The 16,451-nt window shown below is 40.8% G+C and overlaps 1 protein-coding gene across 2 annotated transcripts in view; it reads right to left on the bottom strand.

Annotated features, from left to right (window-relative positions):
• plxnb2b (plexin b2b) overlaps nt 1-15,747 on the bottom strand; it is a 158,466-nt gene extending 142,719 nt beyond the window's left edge. For both annotated transcript variants that reach the window (XM_088287145.1, XM_088287146.1), the window contains exon 1: nt 15,195-15,747. The gene's annotated coding sequence lies outside the window, so the exon portion shown is untranslated. The remainder of the gene's footprint in view (nt 1-15,194) is intronic.
• Between the last annotated feature and the right edge of the window lie 704 nt (nt 15,748-16,451).

Genomic DNA, 16,451 nt, shown 5'->3' with positions numbered 1-16,451 from the left:
CTCCCTCTCAAATATTTATTGGAATTATTATGATTATTATATATGATTATTAGAATTATGGCTTCAACACCACGTTAGCATAAGCTAGCGATAAATCTCTGGCATGTTCCAACCTGATGCACAATTGTTGTTTTGACATATTTTTCAAGGCAGGAAAGTATTTAAAAAAAAAACAGAGTAATATACAAGCACGGCAGCTGAAGTTCCGATTATGTTAAACTGAGTATAATACATCACAAATGTACAATTGGTGACTTCATCCTGGGACATAAAATACGAGAATAACCTTGGACTTCATAAAGTCTAAAAAAAATAAAAATCACACTTTTCCATTACAGTCCATCGAATGTATGTTATTGGAAAAATAAAACTAGCACAGCAGAGTGCCCAGGAAAAAGGGAGAAATAAAAGCCTTTTGCGGTTCCTTTTTGCCCTGAAAGGTAGTCAGAGTTGATTGTGCCTTTTTTGGGAAAAAAAAATAAGAAAAAAAACAAGTCACTCAGTGTGCAATCAGCTCAAGTCCTTCTGTATGCATCACCTCAGCCCACTTGATTGATTCACTGTTTGCTCCATCCTGTCGGAGTGCAGGCTCCCGCCGCTGCCCGCGGAAAAATAATGTGGACTTTGACCAGGGGGTGTTATCGCCAACCCTGCACAAATGTGTCCTCACGCGCACAAATAACAAATGTATGTGAGCTCCAGTCTGCTTGGATGGCTCCATGGGGTCCTCCTTAATGTAATTTGTTGCTTGATCAATAATTCAATTCTGCTTGTGAGCAAGCATGACTTGAACCAGCCTCACCTGCTCCCCTCCAGCTCTCTTATCTTCTTCCACCTAACCGTATGCACGCATACTTTGCACTGCACGTCCTTTTTCCAAAAGGACATGCCCTCCGAATAATGACGCTTATCTCAGCAACTACAAGGTGTATTTTTATAATCCCGATGTCATTAGGAAGGTAACACTGATTACTCCGGAGTCAGCGTAAATGTTCCCGGGCCGGAGCAAGTACAGACGCCACAATTTCTCTGCCTTTTTTCTAGAAATTAATATTGGTTTCAAGTATCGGTTATCGGCCCCCATGACTACTAAGAATCGTGTATCAGTATCGGCCATGGAAAAAGCATATTGATCGATCACAAATCAAAGTAAGCAAATAAAAACGCCAGGGGTTAAAAAAAATAAAAAAAAAACTGGCAAAAAAATATTGGAGAAATTGGTAAAAATAAATACATAAATGATAAATATTATTAATAATAATAATAATTTTTTTTTTTAAACGGACCCTAATACAAACTTGCAAGCCGTCTCGTATAGACACGGTAACGACGCAACAATGAATTATAGTTTACTCCCATGGATGTAACATTTTCCTCATCTCGAAAGACATTGCAGAAAGCTAAGATAAAAGAGTGACAGTTGGGATGAATTTTGCCATAAATGTACACAGCAATAAGGATGATAAACTAGTTTGGTCATCCTGTATGAAGAGGGATACTTGCGAGCTGGCCTTCTACCACTCGTCCATCGAGAGCCTGCTGACTTTTTGTGTCTCTACCTGGTACGGCGGCTGCACTGAGGCAGACAGAGTGAGGCGCAGAGGACGGTCAAAACAGCGCAGAGGATTATTGAGGAAACATTTCATGAATTAATGACAGGTTTAATTCAACATTTCATGGTCTATTTATTTATTTAATTTTGGCACTTTTAGTCCTCCAGAGGGCTCTCTGTGCTTGGCATAAACTATCGCAACTCCATATTTTCTTCCATTTTCAACTTCCTGTCGGACCAACCGGCCCAAACGAGGTGGTTATAGTTAGACAAAGAAGTACTCGTCCGCATCACACCGGATCTGGCATACCAACAGGAACTTCGCTCTTTGCTTTGCGCAAAAGGGAAGCAGGTCTCGAATGTTATCTCGACACGACCACGATTTTGTGGCATGAACATGAGGATGCAGCGCCATGACCGCCGTCTCCTGTCATGGGATGACATGTCACAAGTTGTTGGACCACAATATATTTTGTCATATTTGACAATTGAATTGATGAAGCTCCAAAGCAAAACACTCCAATAAATTAATTCTCATCTTATCTGATTCTACCACCTAAAAAAAAAAAAAAACTCACTCATAAATACAATATATTTAATAATCAAGCTGTTTTTCGGTGATTAGGTTTTGTTTTGTTTACATCACACCCACTGAACAGATGTGTGTGCTGTTTTTTTTTTCTTTTTCAATTTCCTGGCGTGCCACTCGAGGGGGGTTGGGGGGGGGGGGTAATGTTTTGTTTTCAACTCTGAAGGTGCAGATGCATGCGAGGGCCCAGTGGGACAAGAGACGGGAGTTCAGTTTTTCCCATTACCCGATGTGAAGGCAAACTCCACATGACTAATTAAACAAGCAGACGCACAAGAAGGCATCATGACACCCCGCCGGCTCGCAGGACGCCGTCGTCGTCGCAAGTGAGACAAAACAGAGCCTGGGTAAAAATAAATAACAGTGCGGGGGAGGAGGAGGACGAGGAGGGGGAGGAGCTGTCAGTGGCAGTGCCGTCGACAGAAAAATGTTAATGGAGGTCAGGGATGGTGGATAAAAATGGTACTTCTGGCCTTGTTGGAGCACCAATGAAAAAGCACCGTGGCCTCTAAATGCACCACTTTGCCCGATCTAATTGAAAATGGGCCTGGGAATCTCCGGGGGGTAATTTACGATATATTTTACGACTGATAAAGATAATATCAGCAGACGTTAATTATACAATCCACTGGTGTTCCCCAATTAAACAGTCGGCGCACCTTTAATGTACCGTATTTGCAACATCATATTTAATAGTCAGTGCTCGTCTTTAGCAGAATTTTCAAAGCCTCGCACTCGAATAATTATCCCAACAGATTTGATTTAAACCAAGTACCACCTCCAAAAATGAGTAAAAGGTTCGGAAAATTAGCCAACTTAATTGTCAACCGTTGGCAAAAACCCCGTTCAAGTTGTCAGGGAAATAGCGCAAATTCTCGACTGCGTTCGGATTCTTTATCGGAAGACAGCAAAGCAAATGGAGAAACGTGAACGAACCAAAATTTGTGAGTTGGACCCGAATGTGGCAAGTCTTTCAAGTCTTGAGCAAGTCACAAGTCACTGCGGAAAAAGATCAAATCAAACAAGTCGTAAGTCAAGTCAGAAAATTTAGCTCAACCACTAAGAGTGATAAAACTTTTTTTTTTTTTTTTGATCATGAAACAAAGAGTAAATGCGAATAAATGGAAATATATGTATCGAGAAATCAAGATTTAAGAGTATGAAATGAATGTATACTTTTGGATGAGTGTCCCACTGTAACTGTGATGATAAATATTGAAATATACGTATAATCAACAGATTAAAACATTCCGTGAATTGTTTTTGATTCCAAACGTGGGTAAATGAGAGACATTCTCACCACCGGAGTAGTGTAATCTGTGTCTTTGCTTAATTAGCAATAGCTTTTTTTTTTTTTTTTTTTATTAATAAAATGGTATAGTTTCAATATTTAATTCTCCTGACTAATTTATAACGTAGTCTTCTCAATTAAATGCACATCCAGCATCAAGTTAAGTTAATATTTGACAAGCTATTGGTGAGCTAAACAGTCGAGCTAATAGCTAGCTTGGCTTCATATTTCAGACAAGCTAACATTACCTGCTCCTGACTGATGAAAACACCGTAAACGTCATTTTCATCTAATTGACTTATATCATTACATGGAGTTCAGATCAAAGTCAAGTCAAGTCTTTCAAAAGTTTTTGCCAAGCAAGTTGTAAATCATAAAATTAGCGACTCAACTTGAGTTCATTTTTCCGATTATCTGCATTGCCCCCGCCCTTTTTTTTTTATTTATTTTTTTTTTTTTAAAGGCAGATAAAGTAAAAGCTGGTTTACTTTGACTCGCTCCAGCACACTTCTTTCTCTCCCTGCTGTGCTCGTGGCCCCGCCTGCAGTGGCAGATTGGCCCACCCACAGATTGGTTACTGCGGCCAATCAGCAGTAAGCTGTCCGTTTGCTTTTCTCACCTCAAGTCACACGCACCTACAGGAGAGGTCCCGCGAGCAGAGGAAGGTATCGCGACAGACTATGGCGAAATGTTGATAATATTTTACTCCCATGGAAGTAACACATTTTTCTTATCTCCAAAAACATTGCAGACAGCTAAACTAAAAGAGACATGGCTAATAAGCTTCTCTAACCTTGAACAGCAGCAAGTCTACTTGAGCTAATTACTGTAATTAAAAAGACCTCAGTTCCACTGACAGATAGATGACGTGCGATCGCCTGAGACGGGAAGTGGAACAGACGGCGCAGGAACAGAAGCAAGAAGGAACGCGACCACGGGGCTACGTTACGCAATTTACATGCGGAAAGTCGCAGACTAAATCGCAGGCTGAGCGTCAGGCTGAGGCGGCTTGCGGATATCATGTGCATGAAAGACAAGTTTGTACACACAACAGTGAACACGGTCCTGTTAAAATGGAGAGAAAATGCAGTGTTCCCCCGGCAGCATTGCGTTATTTTTTTATTTTTTTTTAAGCAAACTTTTTTGGAAGGGTTACTGATGTCTGCTGGAAGAGATGCAGAGTAAAAAAAAAAAAATAATAATAATAATAATAATAATAATAAATATATATATATATATATATATATATATATATATATATATATTTATATAAATATGTAAAAATATATATATATTACAAAAAGAGGCATTCAAACAACGATGTGTTCACTTTCCATATCCGCTGTAAAAGAGGAATCATAGGAGACGCTTCCTCAAGGGACATAAATAATCCGTGCAAGATGCACAAGTTATCTGCATGATCATCACATGTGAAGCACACTGTATAACGAGAAGGGAAGGACATGTGATAAAAAATGTCTGTGCGATGTGCGGACGCCAGCAAAATGGAGCTTAAAAAGAATTTTTTTTTTTTTTTTTTTTTAAGTTGCGTATGGTGAGCTTTGAAGCAGGCCCAGATGAGTCAGTGAGGAATAATGCGCGTCATCAAGGCCAAGATAACAGGAGAGTGAAGCTGGGGGGCAAAACGCAGACTCCCAAGACAGAGTTATGATGACACCTCCACGGATTTACATTTCACAAGATGCGTAAACGCCACGGGCAACACCACGATTAATATCCACGTACACGACAGAAACTCAGGTTGAAGTGAGGATACACTCGTACCAATTTTCAACAACATAACCCAAACCTGATGAGGAAAATGAATAAAAAGTCCATTAGACACATGACTAAAATATAATTGATAAAAAAAAGTTAGTCAGTTTTTAAAGTGTCCATTAAATTATAAAATCCCAAAAGTAAATATAATTAACAAATAATATTCCAAATAATGTCAATTTGAAATAATGTCCTGTTGTTGAATAATGAGGGAATCAAAATTTGGATCGTATGCTTTTTTTTTTTTAATCTGGTTCAGTTAATTGAGAAAAAACAATTGACCTTAAAAATGTAACGGTTAATTGAAAATGGATTTGAAATCGATTTATTCAAGTTAAAATATGAATCCATGCAAAAAAAAAATATTTAATGTGGAAATTTTGGTCACCGAATGATTTGTAATGATGTCAAAGCTATTGTACATTTATTTATTTTCACGTATAGTTCTGTCGTTAAAAAATCGAAATTCAAGGGTTTTTTTTTTTGTAAAGTTAGTCTTTGTAACAAGGAAATGCAGACGTTAAAATAAAAACGCATTTTGGTTATAAAATTAGTTATTTACTTAAAATTTAAAAAAAATTTGAAAAAAATGTCCAATCGAAATCGGGAACTTAAATAAAAAAATTAATTAATTAAAATTAAAAAATAAATTGCAAATGGAATGGAATCGGGGCCCTGAGTGAATCGTTACATCCCTAATCGACAGATTAATCGATTAATGAAATGATTGTTCGTGAGCAGCTCTTAAATAGAAAAATGTGCAGCTAATCCATATCACTACCAGCCTGGGGAAAAAAAAAAAAAAGAAACACAAAAAAAAAAGGGATCGTTGACGTCTTTAGCCGTCAATGGCAGTAAATGAGCAGCAATGAAAACATGACCTCCTTGCCCTAGCTTACAACCACTGAGCGAGCATAAATTGTGTTGAACCTCATCATTTCCACCATTGCGGCCGCTCTGATTGTCCAGTGTACTCGTTGTTATGCTTCACTTTGACTTATCGCATTCCCCTGCCGAGACTCGCGGCTGCCCTCGGCCCTTAATCCCCCCCCCCCACTCCGCGAGGATCGATAACCGCCGCCGCCCTTTACCCAACTCAAATATTAGCGACCATATTTGTGAGCCGTGGTCGCCAGCAAATGTCACCCTCTAAGGTGACTGCGGTAGCGCTCGCCGAGTTCCCGGCGTCCTCTGTAAAATGCTCTGTCAGTTTGCAGATAAGTAACGGAGCCGCTGACATTTAATGAGATTCTCGCTAACTTCAGCAATTGCTGTATGAACACATTTTAATAGGTCCCTCTTGGATGACAGCTGACCGGAAGGCCACCCGCATCCAGCTCATTTAACGGCAACGGCAGGAATACAGATGATGAATTAAAAAAAAAAAGAAAAAAAAAAAAAGAAAAAAAAAAAAGTGGCTGATTTCATTTTGGTGTTATCATTTCTTTGTGGGCCGCAATAAAGGCAGACGGCCGTATCTACATACGGTATTATCCCAGCGTGATAACAATAATATGAGCAGAGACGCACGACTTGTAGACACCCATCTCGTCGCCTGTTTGTGTGGCTCATTCTGCATTAGATTCAATTTCATTAAAACCGCCGGGAGGCGAGAGTTTTAAATGGCAAAACGTCTCCCTGGAAGCGGCAAGTATGACGAACTGCCTTCAGCGCCTTTGCACCATGGAAACGCTTCCTTCCGACTTTACAGTTAGACGCCAATTAAAAGCTCCGACTGTGCTTCTATTCTAACGGCAGTCTAAAGTGCAATTTAACCTTCACAATTGTATGGACAGCATTTTGCGCAGAATGTGCCATTTTTAACTCGAGTGTAACGACTGTAATTTGTGAGCAGAGTACTTCTTGGTCTCCGTCTTGTTTGATTTCTGTTCACATGAACGTCGGCGAATGCGCTAGATTGTGCATCTATTGTGTAGCACGGTGCTCAAGTGCAGTTGTCCCGATCACTGCATACGTAGGCCTTCAGTAAAGTCTGACTTGAATAATAAAATTATCATCATTTATAACAACACGGCTGGAGAAATAATAAACAGAAAGACACTTAGGCACTACTGAGCGAGTGTTGGACGACCTCTTGAAAAGTTTGTCTTGAAAATAACCTCGCAAGTGTATCTGCAATTAAATTCCCTCCTTTGGCCATTGTGGTTTAAAAAAAAGCAAAAATATACTTTTTATCGAGCGGTCGTCAGTTACGAATTTCGGGTGTGTTGATTATCCAATCACAAAACGCGTTCATCACCGTAAGGCCAGCGAGAAGGCTCACACGTAACCAACTCGTGATCTGATTGGCTATCGCAACTGTCCATCAACTATGAAAGCTCATTGGCTTTGACAGAAGAGACGCCCGCATGATTGTATCTGAAAGCCTCGGACGAATAGTTTGTGCTACTGGAATTGTGAAATCTGCCTGGCAACACGAGCTAGCTGAATTCTGATTGGATAAAAATAAATAAAAAATACAACACTAGGATGTTATATGACATCAATGCGAAAAATATGATCATGATTTCTTGATTATGTTATAAGCACCTCACCCATAACACTAATGAGGATAAGCAATATTAAAAAAATGGATGGATGGATACACACTGTCGTGGTTCTGCGATATATATTGCTGCCGTTTGCGTATATACAATAAGTGCATCACGAAAAAGAAAAAAAAATATTCTAAATCCAATTCAAAAACTGAAAGTCATTATATAGCTACATTAAATACATATGAAGGTTCGGAGACTGCAAGAGTTTTTTTTATTCGGCTGGTAATGAAATAGTTTGCTAATTGAAAAAAATGGTTCGGGATATAGTTTAAACTATTTCTATAATAATTACCACAATTCCCGGACTATAAAGCGCACCCGTATATAAGCCGCAGCAGCTGTTTTTTGGGAGAAAAAAAACAACAGCAAAAAAGCCACACCAGGCTATAAGCTGCCGGGAATGTCTCGTATTTGTAAAAAATAAATAAATGAATAAAAAACTTTTTTTTTTTTACCACTTAAATGTGTTCGTCATAAAATATCTGTCACGTGAAGATTTTCTTACATAACCAAATAAAATAAGATGTAAACATGCGCCTCCATATTTTTGGATATGTAGCATCAGGGGACACATCTGGCGATGTGTTTTTTTTTTGTTAACGGAGCCATCTGTTATTAAAATGGTTGCGTGGTGCCACTTTCTGCAAGTGAAGGACTCTTGCGTTTCCATGTGGCGCTTTATCTCCTCTATAAAAGTTTCACATGAGCACAGCTTATCTCTCAACATTGGCCACGGCACTGTGTGCCCCCTCCCACTTACTTTTTTTTTTTGGACTCCCCCAGGTTTCTATGACCTTCATCCAGCTGCTCCTGGAGCACCGACGCCTCATGCATCTGTCACCCACCAGTCCTGGCTGACGCTCATTCTCTGTACTTTATAATTAATCACCCAGTGTGAATGGAAAGAAAAAAGTGGGGGGGGGGGAAAGAAAAGCAAATGATGATCCGGAGAGGGGACACCAACACGCGACAGTAACTATCCTATTAACATAAAGCAGTTGGATGTCATATTAGCTGTAAAGCAGAGGTGATAATTAAAAATGATCTGGGCTGGAGCAAATTGGTCAGTTTGGGGATTAACTGTGAAGGGGATGATAAGGATGAAAAATGAATTGGTGGCTAATTTAAAACATATGACCAAAAAAAAAAGAAAATTTAAAAATCAAATTTCCCATTGAGATCAATTATATTTGGACTCATTTCAATTCAGAGTAAACGCTCGCCAGCATAAAACATTTATCGGTCGCTGTGTGCATCTCCCCAATAAAAGACGGTTCAATGCGTGTCTCAATACACGTGTGTGATACGATTCAAGCAGTGGTAGGCCGTCAAGACCTTCTCTGCCGGCCTGACATAATCAAGAAATCGTGATCATATTCTTCACATTGATGTCATATTATAACCTAGCGATGAATTTTTAGGTGAGAGTTTTTAATCCAATCAGAATTCAGTTAGCTCGTGTTGCCAGGCAGATTTCATAATACCAGTAGCACGGGCTATTCGTCCGAGGCCTTCACACACAATCGTACGGGCATTTGTTCTGTGTGAATGTCGGTGATTTACAGTGGATCGACCGTTGCGATAGCCAATCAGATCACGAGTTGATGACAGTAAGGCCTTCTCGCTGAAGGGTATGAATGAGTTTAAATGCCAGACTAATGTGAAACAAGCCATTTAAGTAATAAAAAACATGACACCCTGATATCCATCATCCACATGACTAGTGAAAACCATCTCCAACTGTCAAGACATGGTAAAAAAAAAAACAACAAAAAAAAAACTAAGATGGACACTGCAAAGACACATCTTAGGGCACATTTAAACATCATCTCTAAAATGTCAGCACCTCATAATCCAAGGCAAGAAAATCTCGTTAGAATTTGTTTCCAGTGTTTAAAAAATGGTTACGTGTCAGTGGCTGGCTGCTAAAAGCCTGTTCCTTCTTTATTCCCTAATGAATAGCTTTTGGTAAAAAAAAAAAAAATACATGTTAAAATGCTTTGCAGCAGAGGTCGCCAGCCTTTTTAAAATTAAGAGAGAGCAACTTCTTGGGAACTGATTAATGCTTAGCCCCCGGACTGTGCAAAAAAAAAATCCAATTACGATTATTTCACTCAATGATTAAAAAAAGGGCATAATTGTAAAAAAAAAAATGATTTATAAACTGTAGAAATTATTTCGATATAACATGGTTAAAATTGTACTCAATGTACAATGTCAAATACTATAGTAAGTAAACTTGAGTTTAAAATTTCAGGGTTCTATTGAAATTGTTTATTTAAATGTTGCAACGGTGAAATGGCAATTTATAAGTGGAGGCAATTTTACGTTACTTTATACAAGGAAATTTCAGAAAAAAAAGGTAGCGGCTTATTGTCCGGAAAATACGGCAATCACACTGAAATCAACAGGTCTCCAAACAATAAAAAGAACTCGTAAAAATTTCCAAGCCTAAAGGAAATGCTGAAATACGAAACGATCACCATTTGCTAGTCCAAATCAAAAGGCAGGTTTTTATTGAGCTAAAAAATAAATTAAAAAAAATTCTGTCAAATAGCCAAAACTTCTATGAAAAAAATAAAATGGGCACTCCTGTGTATATATAAAAAAAGCCATTAAAGCTCAGCACCACAATTAATTAATTAGCTTGAGCCTCAGTCAACTTGAACGGTGCATGACTGAAAATAGGAGTGATGTAAGAGCACGCTGTCACATCTAACACAAGCATAAAACATTTACATAGAAAGGGAACCTTGACTCATCCTCAATATGTTCAACTCTCAGATCAGCGGGGTGGACCGTACCCCCCCCCCCACCTAGATCTGGTGTTAAGCGCTAGCTTCCCTCTCAAGTATTTAAAAGGTTTAGATCGCAATCGACGACTGATTCACTTATCAAAGCAACATGAAGAAGAAAAAAAAAAAAACATGAGCCCAGCGAGTTTCTTGCCAGCGCCAACAAACAAGATAGCAGCGTCTGGATCAGAATCAAGCCTACGCCGCCTCAGCCCACCCTGAGTCAACTCATCACTGCTGTTCAACAAGCGTGAAAATTTGCCAGTGTTACGAGCAGCTTGGCTTGACTTGCCTCGAGAAAGTAGATAGCATGAGTCGACGTCGGTCCAGTTAGCATGAGCACACAAGACGGCTGTCTGTACAGCAGCGGCGTCGAGTCATTGCGAGCACGAAGCCGCTGACGGACAACAGGAGCTCAGCCCCATCAACAGCGAGCACAAGTTATGGTTTCCGTCGTGATAAGGCAAGGCAGCGTTATTTATAGAGCGCATTTTCTACACGAGACAACTCAATGTGCTTCACACGAGCAAATACAAAGCAAATTCTCTCTCTCACACTCTCACACTCTCTCACTCTCTCACTCTCAAAATGAATGAAACTTAGTTTGATTTATTTCAAAAATCATCATTTCGGAACAAAACAACCATGCTCAAGTTAACACTGGGCCTTGCTGGAGTGTTGGTGCTTGTGGGCAGTTTTGAGAAATCTTTCTAAGAAAATTGCCCGTAAAGATGTCTCCTTTTAGATCATATTCAAGAATTTCAGAAAGCTATTACAACAGTCTTTGAATTAAATATACATCATATTTGGTGATTTTGCATTAATTCCAAGATATTTTTCAAGAAAATAACTGTTAAAAGCTTCACAATAAATAATAGTTGAAAATGTGATTAAATTCAATTAATCATGGATTTTTTTTTTGGGATTAATTAGTTAAAAAAAAACTTAATCAGTCGACAGCACTAATTTTTATACATTTATTTATTCCAATTACAACTCTACAATTGTGCTGACATAGGCTAGTGGTAAGGCAACAGCGTGTTTCAATTTACAATATATCCAAATTCGGGGTACTCCAAACCAAGTAGTACCCCCTGTAGTTGACAATTGTTCGGTACAAATATCGTGCATGGATACACAAGATATGAATAATAACATAATCCTCACATTGTGTGCTACTCGAAGTAGAGCAGCGGAAGCCGGTGGCAAACGGCATTCGTCCGCAAGAGTTGAGGGACCAAGCATAATAGTTAGCGCAATCACACCTCGGAGGCCAGTCGAACTTTATCTTTTATCTGTGGGGAACGGAGGGGGGGGGGGGGGCATTGGTGCTGCTAGAGTGCTGAGTGGAAAGGGTGTCAAGGGTTAGCTGTGTGAAGTGCAAACAATGCCGCACTGGAACAAGGCGGCCAGATAAGAGAGGAAAGTTTGGAAGGAGGTAGCTGAGGACGACGGGGGATGTGGGGGAGGGGGGGTGCATGCAAGTCCAAGGACAAGGATGGATTCGGTTAAAAAAATTAAAAAAAAAAAAAATCAGATATGATCAGAAATCCACCTCAGCGTGATTGTCGCCTCATCGTCAGCTAATCCTTGGACGTGAAAAGATGAGCCAATCTCCAATCTGGAGGTTTGTGGGGGTGGGGGGGGGGTGATGATCTCAATTCCCCAGATTCCTCCACCAGCCAAAACGCCCTTCATGCTGTCAACGCTCTACGTGAAACTTTCGAGGATCGCATATGGCCTTGTACTCACGCGCGCCACACCTCTTTTATGAGCATTCGCTTATAAAAATCTATGCCCCGAGTCCGAAAATGTTGGTCAAAAAGGCTTCTAGCGTCCAACCGTCATGACTCAAAGGGAAAGTAGGTTTATGTTGACATGATGATCGTGATTTAGGTCACATCCTGCTTGCCTGTTTTGGTGGGAGCAGGAAGATTATCTTGTAATTCCAAATGAGCTACTTGCCATAAACACTCATCGTGCATCGGCTTGTTTTCTGACGTCTTTCTATTTGCAGGCTCGGGGGTTGCTTGTTGCTCGCAAGGATTATGTTGGCTTTTTCTTGCAAAATGAAAAAAAAACAAAAAAAAAAACCCACAGAAGTCAGCAATCCAAAGCAAAACAACAACAAAAAAAAAAGATGGGTTCAAATTGACCTGGAAAATATTCTCACTGAAGATAAATATGAGGCGTTCATCCAACACGATGAGAGGAGGAAATGGACAATAAATCGGTCAAAAACATTGAAAGAGTTTAAGACCAAAGCGTGCAATTGCTTCTCTGCTGGTCGGACGCACTTTGACTGCTTCTGAAAATAGTCGGAGTGGAGCTAACCACTGATTTTCATTTTCAGAGCTACTGGCGTTCTGCTGGGGAGATAAAAAAAAAAACAACAATCCTACATATGCCTGTGTTGCCCCGCTTTGGTTATAGTTTGCAAAGTCTTCTCTCGGCCGCAATGAAAAAGTACGCTGCGCTTGCCGGGTAGCAGGGGGGGGGGGGGATATTTATCACCGCTCTCCTCGCCACTGATAAGGTGTCTCTATTTATTCAGAAAGGCCCAGATAAAACCTGAATGAAGCATTTGCGGCGGCAGGGAAGACGGCGAGCTAACTTGTGTGTGTGTCCATGTGAGCAGATGGCTTCGACTGGGAGAGCATCCTTACTCCGGCAGCCCCCCCTCCGGCGAGCAACAGCGGCCCTCTTTCCTGTTTCCACATGCCCCCAACCGTGTTAATCCATCCCTCTGCGAGACTGTTTGCATAATGTTATTTAAAGGGGAATAATCCCTAAGAGAGGGCGCGGGGGGGGGGGGGCGGGCATCCCATGGACAGTAGGCCGATGCTCAAGGGGGCACGTGGCGGCCAGAGTGCGAATAAAAAGACGATTTAGAGCAGGGGTGTCAAACTTATTTTAGCTCAGGAGGAACATGGAGGAGAATCTATGACCAAGTGGGCTGGACCAGGAAAATCATGATGTATAACGTCAAATAATTGGTGTCATGGTGTCACGCAGATTATCCAGTGGCGGACCGTCAAGACCTTCTCTGCTGGCCTAACATAATCAAGAAACAAAAAATGATCATATTCTTCAAAATGTCATTTTATATCCGAGCGTTGGATTTTTAGATGAGAGTTTTTATCCAATCAGAATTCCGCTGGCTCGTGTTGCCAGGCAGATTTCGTAATACCAGGAGCAGGCGCTATTCTTTCCGAGAACTTCAGATATAATTGTGCGGGTATCTGTTCGGTCAAAGCCAATTAGCTTGTTGGGGAGGAAAAAAAAAAAAAGGTCAATCGCACGGTCATAAAAGTTGTTGCTCCACGCCCGACGCGTCTTTCCGAATCAACTTTACGTCAACACCAAAATTTTCCACCTTTATGGAGCCTGGATACTTACATATTCGTAATAACTGTACTTTCAGTAAAAATGACAATAAAATAAAACTAATATAAACCAAACAATGATTAAATGTTCAATTAAAAATATTCCAATGAGCACAAATAATTAACTATATAATTCACCAAAATCTACTTATGGCACTTACGCTAATGAAAAACAATAAAATACAACAACCTGGCCAGCCGCATCATTTCAATGCGTTGAGATGCTGCAAGCGTTTGCCAACAATTTTTCTTCACCTCGGATTTCAAAAGTTGTCCAGCAATTTGTTGCATACTTGTTTAATTGACATCGTTTGACATTCAGAACGGCTGATCGAGGCTTCGCTTCACTAAACATTCATGCTTTTGTAATTCAAGACAAAGCTGGAGTGCCCAGAGTAAAACCAAACCCCAAGCACAGGGGGAACACTTGAACTCCACACGGGAACTCGGGAGTCCATATTCAAACTCCGTTTCATAGTTCAAAATAAACATGGTGAAACTGAATTTAGCTTTTTATGCTGCATACAAACGGAATAAGATGCCAACAAAAGTTGCTATTAAATCCTGTTTCAAAATTACCCCCCCACACATTTCATTAAAGTCCTCCAAACAATTTTAAATCTGTATTTTTCCCTTTTAGTTATTTTAGTATGCTAGCTGATTACTTTTAAATGTTTTCTGTTTAAATGGTGTCAATATACTTTCTGGTCATTTTTATGAGCTATTTTTGTTTTCTCTGCTTGGCTTTGCAATGTCTTCTGCTGTGTTTTTTTTTTTTATATAAATGCTTGTAGGTGGTGTGTCTTCTCTTGTGCGAAGCACATTGAGTTGCCTTCTGCATGAAATGTGCTGTATAAATAAAACTTCCTCGTCTGGCCTGACATGAATGCGTCAAGCCTGGGCATGTTTGGCCATACAACTTCAGATGACTATCGCAATGAATTGAACTCATCTTGCCTCGAAACTGTATAACCCAAGGACCATTTGGGACCCCTGAGCCTACACATGGGGAAACTGCTTTAAAATACCAGACTTTGAACCTGAATGGCATTCCCCAGTTCTGATGATCCATTTTTAGACACATCACATGAAACATGGGGACAATGCAATACTTGTGAAATTGAAACCGCAACAGCATTTGTGATCTGCCAATGCGAATGCTGAAAACTTGCTGGCGTGTAGCAGGCAAACAGTGAAAATTGATGCTTAAGTGCGTCAAGCAAACAGTCCATATGAAAACTCACCTCGGAAAAGGAGGGAAGAAGATTCAGTGCCCAAACGCGATAAAAAAAAAAAGTCCACAAATACACGAAGCTCCCGGGTTATTTTGCGTTTAAAAAGAAGTCCGTTCACATGTTCCTCCTCGTAATGTGCTTCTCATGCACTGAATTCCTGTTCAAAGCTCTTCGCCGGGCATCGAAAATGTCGGCGAGACGGAAAGAAGGGGGCGAAGAGGGAGAAAAAGTCTCCGCCAAACACGCCTGTGAGGTTGGCGATAGCGGATAAGGTTCCTTCCACGCCCAGGTACCGAGTCACATGGTCCCTTCCAGGTGTGCTTCCTGGAACCGCGACACACCTGTGGAAGCCGCTCACTCATCCACGGAGATCCGGTGGAAGGAGAGCGGAGAGCGGAGAGGCGTGGGGCGAGTGGCCGACACTCGGTGGATCGCGAGCGGCAACGGGAACGACCGAGCTCCGGTGTGACCGCCGCCACCGCCGCTACAGCCGGTGGATAATAATGAGGAGGCGGAGGAGGAGCGCCGTACGGGAAGGCAGAAAGTCGACAGTGAGTTGGGGGTTGTCTCTGTTTGACTCGCTGGAATGTTTTCCGCGGGCGGTTGGAGCGGCGGGGGATGGGAGGGGGGGGGGGGGGGGGGCTGTAGTGGTCCAACCAGCGACGAGTCCAGGCGAAGGGAGGCGGGGGAAAATGACATAACAGCGATGCCTTGACTGACGAGTTGAATTTGCCCCGTGGCTGCAACCGTAACTCAAAACTCTCGCATCTCAGACCATTGATAGTCCCGGTGAAATTGTCATCATACCAATCGATCGATTGATGACTCAAACAATCTTTGAACCAGTGGCGTCTCTGGCATGAAAAGTTGAGTGGGGCACAAAATGTGCACTTTACATCCACACGCAGCAAAGCCTACACAATAAATTATCATTAAATTCAAGACCACAATCCATTTTTATTCATAGCATTTCTTGAATAGAAAGGATGAACGTCAATCGTTAATCTGGGCAAACTTGTCAATAATTCTGTCAAAGTCCAAGAATTCATGAATTAATACATTTTCAATGGACACAATAGCCAGTATATCCACTGGCTGATGCGGTCGCAAACGTTTAATTTTTTTGCTCAAGCGGCAAAGTGCTAAACCCTTTAACAACGAATCTACTTCATTCATAATGGTGGTTTGCCATTATTGTATTTTTTGCTCCCGATGAAAACCAAACGAGTTTAGTTTACTTCTATATACTGCCACCCGCCAAAACTG

Source organism: Idiotropiscis lumnitzeri, unplaced genomic scaffold, assembly GCF_059441095.1.
Source record: "Idiotropiscis lumnitzeri isolate Australia: NSW breed Sydney's pygmy pipehorse unplaced genomic scaffold, RoL_Ilum_1.0 HiC_scaffold_35, whole genome shotgun sequence".
In the NCBI taxonomy this organism is placed as follows: domain Eukaryota; kingdom Metazoa; phylum Chordata; class Actinopteri; order Syngnathiformes; family Syngnathidae; genus Idiotropiscis; species Idiotropiscis lumnitzeri.
This window is presented reverse-complemented; position numbering and strand designations above follow the sequence as displayed.